Below are 15744 nucleotides of genomic sequence, written 5' to 3' on the forward strand. Positions count from 1 at the left end.
CCACGTGTGTAAAGGTGACAGTGTGTGCACCGTGTGGGTCTCTTAGGCTATATTTCACGGAATACTTATTCACTCGTTATGAATGGCATAGTGAAGTGCTTATTTATATCTCTTTATGATTGCAATGTGTTTTGTATCACAATTTATCTGTGTGCTACTCTAGTGATGTTATTAAAGTAGTTTATTCCTCCTGCACGGTGTAATGGTGACAGATGTGTGCATCGTGTAGTACTTGGCGTAGGCTATGATTGTGATCTCTTGTAGATTATGAAGTTAACTATTGCTATGATGGTATTGATGTGATCTATGCCTCCTTTCGTAGCGTGAAGGTGACGAGTGTGCATGCTATGTTAGTACTTGGTTTGGTTATGTTGATCTGTCATGCACTCTAAGGTTATTTAAATATGAACATTGAATATTGTGGAGCTTGTTAACTCCGGCATTGAGGGTTCGTGTAATCCTACACAGTTAGTGGTGTTCATCATCCAACAAGAGAGTGTAGAGTCTAGCATCTATCTATTTATTCCGTTATGTGATCAAAGTTGAGAGTGTCCACTAGTGAAAGTATGATCCCTAGGCCTTGTTCCCAAATATCGCTATCGTCTGCTTGTTTACTTGTTTTACTCGCATCTTTACTTCCCGCAATTTTACTACCATCAACCGCACGCCAGCAAGCACTTTTCGGCGCCGTTACTCATCTGCTCATACTTATTCATACCACCCGTATTTCACTATCTCTTCGCCGAACTAGTGCACCTATTAGGTGTGTTGGGGACACAAGAGACTTCTTGCTTTGTGGTTGCAGGGTTGCATGAGAGGGATATCTTTGACCTCTTCCTCCCCGAGTTCGATAAACCTTGGGTGATCCACTTAAGGGAAACTTGCCGCTGTTCTACAAACCTCTCGCTCTTGGAGGCCCAACACTGTCTACAAGAATAGAAGCACCCGTAGACATCAAGCACTTTTCTGGCGCCGTTGCGGGGAGGAAAGGTAAAAGGCACTCATACTCCGGTCCCAGGTAAAGTACTTTTCTGGCGCCATTGTGTGTGTGCTCGAAGCTATTTCCTTTAGATCCTGCAATTGCATCTTTTTGTTTCTTGTTTACACTAGTTTGGCATAATGGACAACAATGAGCTTCTTATTCTATTTCCTGATTTAAGACATGGATGGTTTGATCCGAAAATTAAAAAAACCCATGGAACATATTAGTATGAACACTTTGAATACCATTGTTGCTAATGATATAGAAAGTTCTAAGCTTGGGGAAGCTGGTTTTCATGATCTTTTTAGTCCCCCAAGCATTGAGGAGAAATTTTTCTTTGATGATACTTTGCCTCCTATTTATGATGATTATAATGATAGTGGTCTTTTGGTGCCGCCTACTATGGAGAGTAAATTTTATTATGATTATACTATGCCTCCTACACTTGATGAGAATAATAATGATAGCTACTTTGTTGAATTTGCTCCCACTACAATTAATAAAATTGATTATGCTTATGTGGAGAGTAATAATTTTATGCATGAGACTCATGATAAGAATGTTCTATGTGATACTTATATTGTTGAGTTTGCTCATGATGCTACTGGATATTATTATGAGAGAGGAAAATATGGTTGTAGAAATTTTCATGTTACTAAAACACCTCTCTATATGCTGAAATTTTTGAAGTTACACTTGTTTTATCTTTCTATGCTTGTTGCATCATGCTTCATGAATTTGTTTATTTACAAGATTCCTTTTCATAGGAAGCATGTTAGGATTAAATGTGTTTTGAATTTGCCTCTTGATGCTCTCTTTTGCTTCAAATACTATCTCTTGCGAGTGCATCATTAAAACTGCTGAGCCCATCTTAATGGCTATAAAGAAAGCACTTCTTGGGAGATAACCCATGTGTTTATTTTGCTACAGTACTTTTATTTTGTATTTGAGTCTTGTAAGTTGTTACTACTGTAGCAACCTCTCCTTATCTTAGTTTTGTTGCATTGTTGTGCCAAGTAAAGTCTTTGATAGTAAGGTTCATACTAGATTTGGATTACTGCGCAGAAACAGATTTCTTTGCTATCACGAATTTCGACCTTCCCCTCTGTAGGTAGCTCATAAAAATATGCCAATTTACGTGCGTGATCCTCAGATATGTACGCAACTTTCATTCAATTTGGGCATTTTCATTTGAGCAAGTCTGGTGCCACAATAAAATCCATCTTTACGGACTAGTCTGTTTTGACAGATTCTGCCTTTTTATTTCGCATTGCCTCTTTTGCTATGTTGGATGAATTTCTTTGTTCCATTAATGTCCAGTAGCTTTATGCAATGTCCAGAAGTGTTAAGAATGATTGTGTCACCTCTGAACATGTTAATTTTTATTATGCACTAGCCCTCTAATGAGTTGTTTCGAGTTTGGTGTGGAGGAAGTTTTCAAGGATCAAGAGAGGGAAATGATGCAATATGATCAAGGAGAGTGAAAGCTCTAAGCTTGGAGATGCCCCGGTGGTTCACCCCTGCATATTTTAAGAAGACTCAAGCGTCTAAGCTTGGGGATGCCCAAGGCATCCCCTTCTTCATCGACAACATTATCAGAGTTCCTCCCCGAAACTATATTTTTATTCCATCACATCTTATGTGCTTTGCTTGGAGCGTCGGTTTGTTTTTGTTTTGTTTGAATAAAATGGATCCTAGCATTCGTTGTGTGGGAGAGAGACACGCTCCGCTGTTGCATATGGACAAATATGTCCTTAGGCTTTACTCATAATATTCATGGCGAAGGTTGAATCTTCTTCGTTAAATTGTTATATGGTTGGAATCGGGAAATGCTACATGTAGTAATTCTAAAATGTATTGAATAATTTGATACTTGGCAATTGTTGTGCTCATGTTTAAGCTCTTGCATCATATACTTTGCACCCATTAATGAAGAAACACCTAGAGCTTGCTAAATTTGGTTTGCATGTTTGGTCTCTCTAAAGTCTAGATAATTTCTAGTATTGAGTTTGAACAACAAGGAAGACGGTGTAGAGTCTTATAATGTTTACAATGTGTCTTTTATGTGAGTTTTGCTGCACCGGTTCATCCTTGTGTTTGTTTCAAATAACCTTGCTAGCCTAAACCTTGTATCGAGAGGGAATACTTCTCATGCATCCAAAATCCTTGAGCCAACCACTATGCCATTTGTGTCCACCATACCTACCTACTACATGGTATTTCTCCGCCATTCCAAAGTAAATTGCTTGAGTGCTACCTTTAAATTTCCATTCTTTACCTTTACAATATATAGCTCATGGGACAAATAGCTTAAAAACTATTGTGGTATTGAATATGTACTTATGCACTTTATCTCTTATTAAGTTGCTTGTTATGCGATAACCATGTTCCTGGGGACGCCATCAACTACTCTTTGTTGAATATCATGTGAGTTGCTATGCATGTCCGTCTTGTCCGAAGTAAGGGAGATCTACCACTTTAATGGTTAGAGCATGCATATTGTTAGAGAAGAACATTGGGCCGCTAACTAAAGCCATGAATCATGGTGGAAGTTTCAGTTTTGGACATATATCCTCAATCTCACATGAGAACACTAATTGTTGCTACATGCTTATGCATTAAAGAGGAGTCCATTATCTGTTGTCCATGTTGTCCCGGTATGGATGTCTAAGTTGAGAATAATCAAATGCGAGAAATCCAAAATGCGAGCTTTCTCCTTAGACCTTTGTACAGGCGGCATGGAGGTACCCCTTTGTGACACTTGGTTAAAACATGTGTATTGCGATGATCCCGGTAGTCCAAGCTAATTAGGACAAGGTGCGGGCACTATTAGTATACTATGCATGAGGCTTGCAACTTGTAAGATATAATTTACATGATACATATGCTTTATTACTACCGTTGACAAAATTGTTTCTTGTTTTCAAAATAAAAGCTCTAGCACAAATATAGCAATCGATGCTTTCCTCTGCGAAGGACCTTTCTTTTACTTTTATGTTGAGTCAGTTCACCTATTTCTCTCCACCTCAAGAAGCAAACACTTGTTTGAACTGTGCATTAATTCCTACATACTTGCATATTGCACTTGTTATATTACTCTATGTTGACAATTATCCATGAGATATACATGTTATAAGTTGAAAGCAACCGCTGAAACTTAATCTTCCTTTGTGTTGCTTCAATACCTTTACTTTGATTTATTGCTTTATGAGTTAACTCTTATGCAAGACTTATTGATGCTTGTCTTGAAGTGCTATTCATGAGAAGTCTTTGCTTTATGATTCATTTGTTTACTCATGTCATTACCATTGTTTTGATCGCTGCATTCATTACATATGTTTACAATAGTATGATCAAGGTTATGATGGCATGTCACTCCGGAAATTATCTTTGTTATCGTTTACCTGCTCGGGACGAGCAGGAACTAAGCTTGGGGATGCTGATACGTCTCCGACGTATCGATAATTTCTTATGTTCCATGCCACATTATTGATGATATCTACATGTTTTATGCATACTTTATGTCATATTTATGCGTTTTCCGGAACTAACCTATTGACGAGATGCCGAAGGGCCGGTCTCTGTTTTCTGCTGTTTTTGGTTTCGAAATCCTAGTAAGGAAATATTCTCGGAATTGGACGAAATCAACGCCCGAGTCTTATAATTGGACGAAGCTTCCGAACACCCGAGAGCCGCCGGAGGGAAGCCCGGGGGCCCCACACGCCACCTCGGCGCGGCCGGAGGGGGGCCGCGCCCCCTAGTGTGTGGGCCCACCAGGCCCCTCCGAGGCTGCCCTTCCGCCTACTTAAGGTCTCCGTCGCGAAAACCCTAGGACGTTCGACGAAACCGGAGAAAACCTTCCGAGTCGCCGCCATCGCGAAGCCAAGATCCGGGGGACAGGAGTCTCCGTTCCGGCACACCGCCGGGACGGGGAAGTGCCCCGGAAGGCTCCTCCATCGACACCACCGCCATCTTCATCACCGCTGCTTGTCTCCCATGAGGAGGGAGTAGTTCTCCATCGAGGCTCGGGGCTGTACCGGTAGCTATGTGGTTCATCTCTCTCCTATGTACTTCAATACAATAATCTCATGGGCTGCCTTACATGATTGAGATTCATATGATGATGCTTGTAATCTAGATGTCATTATGCTAGTCAAGTGGGTTTTACTTATGTGATCTCCGGAGACTCCTTGTCCCACGTGTGTAAAGGTGACGAGTGTGTGCACCGTGTGGGTCTCTTAGGCTATATTTCACAGAATACTTATTCACTGTTATGAATGGCATAGTGAAGTGCTTATTTATATCTCTTTATGATTGCAATGTGTTTTTTATCACAATTTATCTGTGTGCTACTCTAGTGATGTTATTAAAGTAGTTTATTCCTCCTGCACGGTGTAATGGTGACAGTGTGTGCATCGTGTAGTACTTGGCGTAGGCTATGATTGTGATCTCTTGTAGATTATGAAGTTAACTATTGCTATGATGGTATTGATGTGATCTATGCCTCCTTTCGTAGCGTGAAGGTGACAGTGTGCATGCTATGTTAGTACTTGGTTTGGTTATGTTGATCTGTCATGCACTCTAAGGTTATTTAAATATGAACATTGAATATTGTGGAGCTTGTTAACTCCGGCATTGAGGGTTCGTGTAATCCTACACGCTTAGTGGTGTTCATCATCCAACAAGAGAGTGTAGAGTCTAGCATCTATCTGTTTATTCTCGTTATGTGATCAAAGTTGAGAGTGTCCACTAGTGAAAGTATGATCCCTAGGCCTTGTTCCCAAATATCGCTATCGCTGCTTGTTTACTTGTTTTACCGCATCTTTACTTCCTGCAATTTTACTACCATCAACCGCACGCCGAGCAAGCACTTTTCACGGCGCCGTTACTACTGCTCATACTTATTCATACCACCTGTATTTCACTATCTCTTCGCCGAACTAGTGCACCTATTAGGTGTGTTGGGGACACAAGAGACTTCTTGCTTTGTGGTTGCAGGGTTGCATGAGAGGGATATCTTTGACCTCTTCCTCCCTGAGTTCGATAAACCTTGGGTGATCCACTTAAGGGAAATTTGCTGCTGTTCTTCAAACCTCTGCTCTTGGAGGCCCAACACTGTCTACAAGAATAGAAGCACCCGTAGACATCAATATCCTCTAAGCTCATCTCAATCACGGCCCATCTCTTGATCCGGTTAAAATCTGGCGATAACACATGCCCCCTGGTTTTGGCAATAATATTTCCAAAACCACTCTGTTTTTTCTTCGTCGGGTCACGGGTGGCAGAGCAGAACCGCTGCAGTATCCTTCATCATGATGCCTTGCCTTCTCAACTTCTATGTACTGCACGACTTGACAGATTTGACACCACATCCTCGGAAACCGCCGCAGCATTGAATCATCTCCACTATATCCCCTTTATTTAACCGCATCGAGCAGTTCGCCTCTTCATCCTCTTGCTCCGCACTAGCAATCGAACAACCCCTTCCTCTGCAGCCATGGCCTCCTCCTCCTCTGCCTCCTCTGGTCTTTCCTTCCAGTCCGATTCCTCCAGCGAGCCGATGCCGGAGTACGACCCGATAGCGGCGTACGAGCGCCGCGCTCCCGAGCATTGGGACGAGAGGGACTGGGACTTCACCGTCGAGTCAGACGACGAACCCCTGACCGCCGTCGGGTCAGGGGACGACGAGCCCTTGACCGACGGGGAGGACGACCTCCGGTTCCTCGTTGACGGGGAATTGGAGGCGGAGAGCGACGACGACCTCTTCTCCTGGGGCGACTTCTCCTCTTTCGACGAGGAGGAGGAAGCGGAGGATGACTCCTCCGACGAGTACCCACCAGCGAAGCGCTTCCGCGCCGGGTCGGAGGAGGACGACGACGACGACGAGGAGGAAGAAGGAGCGCCTGCCGACGGCTTCGGCAGCAGCGACGAGGACTTCGCCGGCAGCAGCGCCGACGACAGCTACGACGGCGACGACGAGGGCAGCGACGGCGGCGACGGCGCCGGCATCTAGACTAGGGCCTACTAGAGTAGGACTAGTAGTAGTAGACTAGGCAGTAGACCTTTCTTTTGTGAGCAATCGGCTCTTCATGTAAAAAAACCCCTTTATCAATGAAGAAAATGTTTCCATGTTGATTTTGCCGATTATCAAAGTAGGTCAACTCTCAAAGAGCCGATGGCAACGCATCAGTCCTTTACCATAAACGTGAGTAAGGCCAAACTTAGTTGCCTATTCAAACGGTAACCTGCGACCCTTGCCTGAAGGACCACACTCAGATCCCCAAATCGCCCGTCGAACAGATTCAACCCACGGCCACGCGAATCCCAGATCCCTAATCGTGCAGATTCATCTCCGCAGCGAATCTGATGGTGGAATCATCCAGCGCCAACGCTACGGTCTCTGGTCTGAAGGTAATCCTTAACTGCTCCTCATCATCCAAGCATAGTGTTAGAATTAACAGCAAACACCTGAATTAATGCCTTATTTCACCATTAATTTTAGGTATCAGACATTCTGTTCCGCATCCTTCTCTTCCAAATTCTCTTTGCCTTGGCCCCCGTACTACCGAGAGTCCTGCCCATTTGATTTCTTGCGAGGCCAATAGAATTCCTTTCGTGAACCAGAACTTAGATCTAACTTCTTCGGCCGACTGCTTACGAGCCTGGCCTAACCCTCCTGAAGATTGGGTGTCATGGTACATTAGAGTATCCAAGACCCACCAAGCCAAATGGGAAACCACAGGAATAGCCGATGCTTTATCTTTATCCCTGTCTCCTCTTGAGAAACATGAAAATCTTCTAAAAACCATCGGCTACTTCTGGTCAGATGCTCTGAACTGCTTCATGTTTGGCCACGGCCCCATGACACCAACTCTACTAGATGTGGCCATGATCACTGGTCTAGACATTGCATCCCCCAGCCCCTCTGCTTTTATGCTGCCAAAGGTCCCTTTCAAACTCTCTTCCAAAACAGAGTGCACAAACTGGGGTGCTTATCTTCGACGCCACATGAAAAACAAAGGCCCTGTAACAGAGAAAGAACACACGGCCTTCCTGAATTTCTGGTTGGAACACTTCATATTCTGTGGCCCTTCACTTGCTCCAACCAAAAATTACCTTTCCTTGGCCTATGAACTTGCCAGAGGCACCCAGCTTGGCATTGGCAAACTGTTCCTTGGAGAGGTCTATCGATATCTCCAACTAATGTCTGTCAACCTACTTTCCCAAAAGACAGTCATAACAGGAGGTCCCTAGTGGTTTATTCAGCTATGGGCTCAGCTGTATTTCCAGAACCATGTCCCTAACTTTCCACCTTTGGCCACTTGCACCTTTCCAGATACTAACGGGAAGCCAATCCGGTGCACTAACTACGGCCAAGCTCTATATAGCCTTCCAGGTAGTAAACTGACCTTCAAGGAAGCATCAGAGTGGTTCAGAACTTTCTACCAAGGCCTGGATAATCCTCTCTTCTTTCCTTATACGGAGTCTGAAAATTTTGAAAATCCAGTCTCCTTCGGAGCTAGACAGCTTTGCCGATGACGCCAGCACCCGGCAATTGTATTCCATCATGATCCGTCCCTGCTTCCTTCCAGTTGGCATGAGCACCTCAAACAGGATCATCAAACCTGGCTATGAGTCTTATCAGCCGGTCGTAGCAGCCCGACAGTTTGGTCTTGGGCAGGTATCTCCCCATTTCTTCCTCCACCACTTAACAGAGAGCAGAGCTGAGCTGCCCGATGTCCTCACCGGTCAGAGGTGTTACTCTTTCTTTGATGCTCTAGCCATCCCAGTTCCTCACAACCTCTCTTTTACCTCATCAACCGATGGTTTTGAGACCTCGTGGTCAATGTGGAAGACTCATGCCTTCAGGAGAGCTCTGGGACCGATGCTGAAACAACTTGATGCTGAATATGATATCCCTGCAGAACAGGTACCACTACTCACAAATTTTCTTGAAGTGGCTTACAATGATTTTTATAACCTTGCTCTGTCTCCTTGCAGCAACAAGATGGTCCGGAACCCGTACATGATGACGGCTCCCCTTCGCATTCCTCCCACCGGCTCCGGTGGTCCTCTTCTGCAAAAACTCCCCACCCTTGAAAAAGGTTGTGATGCGAGAGCCGACCGATTTCACCCAAATCGGCTTCCAAGAGCGAGTATCTTCCGGGCCAGCTGCCCCCGAGCCTCAATCAAGGCGAGAACAAGCGGTGAGGAAAGTAGCTGCTAGGAAGACCTTGAAGCGCCAAAACCCTACTCTAGCTCAAGAAAGTTTGCATGTAAGCTGATCAAGGCCTTGACTGATCTATCTACCCTTATGAGCTTCCGTAAATATGCTGGGGCTTACTAACTCTTCTCTTATAGGCCTCCACCGAAGACGACTCCAGCGAGGAAACGCAATCCAGTCGAGGGAATTCGAGCTCGGGCAACTCTGGGAAGATCACCACGCGAGCCGCCGGCATTTGCCACCATCGGCTTCCAAGAAAAGACCGGTTCTCGAACTCCGTCGTCCTTCAAGCTCCAACCAAAGTGGGGCAGGGTGGTCTACGCACAAAGAGCCGATGCATCAAGAGAGCTCGAAAGGAACCGCAAGCCCCTTCATCAAACCAAGAGGCCTCACATGTAATTACCCTCCAACTCTCCCTGGCTCATCTTTTATGCCAATCCATTGCTGCTCACATCGGCTAACTATCTCCTTTGCAGACTGATGCCACTTCTAGTGGGGAAGTCGAGGAAGTACTGATGCCCTCCACAGACCTGGATGTAGCAACCTCTAAAGGTGTTGTTGACAAGGTTGCCAACTTGGCGAAGCCCCAAGCAGAAACACAAGAGCCGATCACCTCATCATCGGCTGTTCCCTCGGTCTTAGGAGAGGTATACTCCCTTTATTTGGCTTGCCCTTCGCTTTTGCCGCATACCGACGCTGCTCTTGTTGTTTGTCGTGGTTGTGACCTCTCGGGCTTGCTATCGTTCGATCCTGAATCCATCGAACCAGCTCCTTCTACAGTATGCAATGAACCAGGACCCGGCGCTATCCTTGGTCAATTCCAGCGTCTCAAAGCTCTGCTTTCCTCCTTGATCGAGACGTTGGTCGAAGAACCCGAGGAAGTGAAGAGCATTCTTGAAGAAATCCAGCCCCACCTCCCGGTAACGTTGCAAGTGAAACTCTGGCCAGTTGTGACTCTATCTGCCTACAAATCAAGGGTGAAGTCAGCTCGTCAGAGAATCGATCTACGCCACACTCAACTTCCGCTGAAGGCCGATATTGCAGACAAATGTCAGCGGCTCAATGAGAAAAAGGCGGCCTTGGACGCCAAAACTGACACCTCTGTCAGCACCGCCGAGCTTGAGACCTTGCGAAAGGAATTGGAGGACCTTGAAGAGAGGGTCCGGCAACCAAACAACTTATCCATGATAAGGAAGCTCTTATTGCCCGCTCCCAAGAGGAAGCAGAAGGCCTCAAAGCTCACCTGAAGACTGAGCTGGCAGAGATACGTGCCCTGAACAAACAACTGGTGACGGGCAAGGATGAAGATGATGAGGCCGAGATCGCCGAAGTGGATCGCGTCCGTGCTGACGCCCTTAGTGCCTTCGAGGCATTCCTTCAGTAGAGCTTGTCCATGTAACCTGATACTTGCTCATAACCTCTAGAGTCGATGGCTGTGCATCGGCTTTTGTACTTCTAAAGTCGATGGCTGCGCATCGGCTGTGCTTGTATTTTGTATTTTTTTTACTGGCCGTCTTCGTGCATCGGCCCCCATATTTCACTTCCGTTATCCCATATTAGGTGCCCCCCGAGCCGAATCTTGCCAGTAATTGAAGATATCGGCTCTCCAGTTATCCGATTCCAGGAACTGTGCCTGAACATCGGCTCCACCTGCTACGTCCTTGTAGCCTGACGCCATCTGTGCGAGATCGTTCGCCTCGGTATTCTTTCAACAAAGCTAACATCAGGCTCCTCAGATGCGGATCTAACTTTTTGCTGATAAATGTTGGTCGTGGCTTATCCCCAGGACCAATGTCAATCTCTTCCAGCTCATCAGCCGATGTAAACCCATACCCTAGCTTTCCGTCGCCTGCTAGATCACTGCTGAACACAGGCAAAACGTATGGCGAGGATACTTTGGGCCGATTGCTGGAATCGGCCTCCTTTTTTATTGCATTGCTCAACGAAGGTTTACAACTTATTTGTGCTCCACTACGGGAGGGAGTCTCCCTACTATGACTACGTGACATGCTTGAGGTGAGATCATTGCTTTTTATTTTTTGGGGCCGATCGCAGGGATCGGCCTTGCCACGTACGTCCAGTGACTTTGCTATTGCTACTTTGTCAGGCCGGTGGATAAGACCAGCCTCACCCCGTTTTTTGTAGCTTCGATACGCTCACGGCTCGTCCAAACCGACTCCGGAGAGCGGCCCTTGGTCTTCCGCGTCCCAGATGTTCATGCCAGCTATTGAGATCTCGATCGAGTCATCTGCATGCACGACCTCCACTTCATCTCCATCCCATTGTATCAGGCATTGGTGCATTGTGGATGGAATGCAACAGTTGGCGTGAATCCAATCCCTCGCTAGCAGGACAGCATACGTGCTTTTGCTGTCCATGATGAAGAATGATGTAGGGATGGTTTTTCGGCCCACGGTTAGCTCCACGTTCAGAACGCCTTGCGTTTCTGATGCTTGGCCGTTAAAGTCGCTTAGTGTGACGTTGGTTTTGATCAGATCTGCGTTAGAGCGTCCCAAACACCGTAGCATGGAGTATGACATTATATTGACTGTCGCTCCCGTGTCAACCAGCATCTTGCCGACAGGCTGCCCATTGATATAACCTTTCAGGTACAGGGCCTTCAAATGTTTGTAGCTCTTCTCTCGTGGCTTTTCAAAGATAACTGGCTGTGGGCCGCAGTCAAACTGCGCTATCGGCACTTCTTCGGTTCTTGGAGCACAAAACTCCGAGGGAAGTATGAACACCATATTTGTGCCAGCCGATGCCTCCGCATCGGCTTTTACTTGTTTGGGGCGCCATTCTTTCTTCTCGTGGACGACTCTTCGCGTCCAAAGTTTGCTGAATTTTCACGGCCGGATCGGGCCGCGCTTTCCTCAACGTGTGCAGGTATTGCGCCTCGGCTTGCTCCAAGCTACGTAGCCGCTGAACCCTACGCTTTTGGGAGTGACTGAGTCCATCAGGGCACCACCTTGGCCGGTGGTATCTATCCTCTTCTTCATCTTTTGACTCCTCAAAATCTTCCTCTTGAGATGACTCCGCTCGCCTGTTCTGAGGTGGGAGAGGCCCTAGACGCTTGAAAACTGAAACCTCACCTGCGTCCTTCTTCTGCTGTCTACACTCCGGGCAGTTGTCGATCGTAGGCAATCGGCTCATTCCTGAATCCCAGCAATGCTTAAAGAAAGGACAGTCCCAGTGTCTATCCATGTCTTCCTGCTCCCTTGACTTCCCCTTAGCGCGGTGCTCATATCTTTCGTCGTCTCTATCATACCGACGATATCTTCCATTGTCTACGTGAGACCGATGATATCTTTCGTCATCTCTGTCATACCGCCGACGTCGGTCGTACTGACGCTCATATTTGTTAAGGAGATGCGCGGAGAGCGGACGTTGGTACCGCACGTTTCTCGCCTGTTCCTCGGTGAGGTATCGTCTGTCATCATATCGGGGCCGGTCGCGTGGGCCAGCCTCCTCCTTTTCCTTGCTACGGGAGTGACCACTTTCTTCTTTATCCTTGCCATGGTGGTATACAGGCCCTGCCATGTTAACGTCGAATGAGAAATCTAGCCGACGCCTCGTGGAGTGATTGAGTTCCACCATGTTGACACCAGGGAACGGGTGTGTGTCCACTTTCATGGCAAACTGCCCAAAGATCAAACGGCCTTGTTCTATCGCCGTTTGGATCTGCCGACGCAACTCTTTGTAGTCATTGGTGATATGGGTGAACGAGTGATGCCACTTGCAGTACGGTCTCCCGTTCATTTCTTGCGCCGTAGGGATCTTATGGCCTTCGGGTAACTTCAGCTATTTTTCCTTAAGCAATAAATCGAATATCTGCTCAGCTTTGCTTACATCGAAGTCAAACCCTTTTGCAGGCCCTTTTTGTTTCACCCATTTGCAGGACACGGGAGCTGCCCCCCGAGCCCATTCAGCCACGGCTACTTCCGGGTCTTCTCGGAATCCTCGGCTTCTTCTGTCTCGACCAGGCCTACCGGACGCTTAAACTTGTCTTGGTACAATTCGGGTGGCGCTGCTCATACAATGTTAATTTCTGGACCATGTGCGCCGATGAATCGTACTCTACTTGGAAAGCCAGATCCTTGATCGGCGTTGCGAGGCCCAATGCTGCCAGATCGACTGCTTCTTTCTCAGTTTAACGAGCCGAATAACATCGGTTCCTGACAGTCATGAAACGTTGAATGTATTCCGACACCGTTTCTCCCCGCTTCTGCCGCACCTGCGCTAGATCGGCAATGCCAGCCTCGGTAGCTTCTGAGTGATATTGAACATGAAACTGCTCTTCCAGTTGCTTCCACGTTCGGACTGAGTTTGGTGGCAACGAGGTGTACCACCCAAAAGCTGATCCCGTGAGAGATTGCGCAAAAAACCTCACACGTAACGGGTCTGATGCCGAAATCATGCCCAACTGTGCCAAATATCGGCTCACGTGCTCAATTGAGCTGGACCCTTCTGCTCCATTGAATTTTGAGAATTCGGGGAGCCGATACTTGGGTGGCAGCGGGATCAAATCATACTCGTCGGGGTACGGCTTGGAATAGCCGATTGTTTTCCTCTTTGGCAGGATGCCGAACTGGTCTCTCAAGATTGTACTGATTTGTTCCATGGTATGAGCTGCAGGGACCGAGCTTTCATGACTCGTTCCGGTGGCATATTTAGCTAGCCATGCTCGTTTATCGGCGTACTGCTCCGAAATCCCTCCTCGTCGCAATCTGGTTCGTGTGCGCCAAGTTATTACAGTCCGGCACGTATGTGCACACGTATCCATGTGGGATTTCTTTAGGCGGCTCATACAGGAATTGGCAGTCGCCAGGATCGCCTCCAACCTTGTAGACGACGTACGCCGGTGAACCCCGTGGCTCGGAGCCGTAAGCGCGAATGGCGACGGCGGTCCGGTCCGGAATGGTATTTCTCCTTGGTGAGTCCCTAGGGCAGGTCTCGACGGAGAGTACCGATGCTTCATGATTTCCTGAACCACGCGAACCGCAATGCGCTCGAAAGCGTTCACCGGGCTCTCGGAATGACGGTGTAGAGAATGAGCCACCATGTAATTAACTTCCGGCGCGAGCTCCGGTGCGTTCCTCTGAAGGGGTAGACAGATCTACTTCATCGAGAGCGCCTTCGAGTGAGAACCCTTTCCACCTAATGCCATGTGAACGGGTCTTCGTGAAAGAGCCGATGAGATCGGATTCGAAGACGGCTTTAATCTCATCATATTTCTTCTTGTGCTCCTCAAGCAGATCTGCGTACGTGGTCGGTTCGTCCGCCATCTCAGCTGCGAGATGTTGACGTAGTTGCTTGTAAAATGTCCCACCGGGCGTGCCGAAATGTGTTGCTCGCCAAAACCCACCGGCGAGCACCGACGAGCAACACGGAGAGCCGGGAGGCTCCCAGGACTGCTGGTGGGCCCTGGTCCCTCGGGCGACGGCCCGCAAAGCTCCGGCACACGTCCTGGCTAATGCGAGGGCGTGCCACCTGACCTATACCTGGTCAGGAAGGTGATGGATTGCTTCGATTAGTTTCCTGCATGGCAAACACGTAAACATTAAATACGAGCCTCGATCGGCTCTTAGGTTACCATGTGAATCGGCTCAAAGAGCCGATTGACTCATGGTTCACGTTGGATTTACGATAACATGGGGATCCTGCTTAATCAAAACCAAGATAAATCAATCTACGACAGTCTAGGGTTTTCACCGCATAACCGGAACATCCTACACGTAGTTGAGCCTGGCAGATACGTAAGATAATAGAAAATCAGTCCTAAAGAGGCCTAAAAACCAACATAAAGTCGATTCCCGGAATAATCCCTCTAGAATCAGCAAACTATACCTTACGCACTACTGGATCGTTCAACCCGTTTGCAAGGCCTAATCATGCGGATATCAAACTAATCCTTGGAGAACAAGGAACAACTATAACAGATCAGATCTACTAAATAAAGATTAAGCAAGATGCTGCCCTTACATCCAAGATAGGTGCAAAGGCAGCTAGATATTGAGGGGCAGCATAGCTAAGCAAGTATATCAGAAAAGTATCGACGTCAGCCCCAAAACATCTACGATAACGGTGTTGCTCGCCATCAACAAGGCTTCAGCACGAGCAACACCAAGCAACGAATAAACAGATACTGCCTAGATCGCAAGATGCGATCTAGGCAGCATCACGCTTACCCGGAAGAAACTCTCGAAACAAGGGGTGGCGATGCGCCTAGATTGGTTTGTTGTGAACGTGATCGTCCTCCTTTCTCAATAACCCTAGGTACATATTTATAGTCCGTGGACTTTCTAATTTGGGAATAAACCTAACCGTGTACGAGCTAAACTCTATCTCTTAATTCTAACAAAATCTACCATAATGTACAAATACAAGGGCAATCTAGCCCAAAATCTCGTACAAAGCCGATTCAGAAATATTTTACGTGCATATCCTCTAAGCTCATCTCAATCACGGCCCATCTCTTGATCCAGTTAAAATCTGGCGATAACAACTATATATGTCAACTATCCAAAATAATCAACAC

This window comes from Lolium rigidum, chromosome 7 (genome assembly GCF_022539505.1).
Source record: "Lolium rigidum isolate FL_2022 chromosome 7, APGP_CSIRO_Lrig_0.1, whole genome shotgun sequence".
NCBI classification, from domain to species: domain Eukaryota; kingdom Viridiplantae; phylum Streptophyta; class Magnoliopsida; order Poales; family Poaceae; genus Lolium; species Lolium rigidum.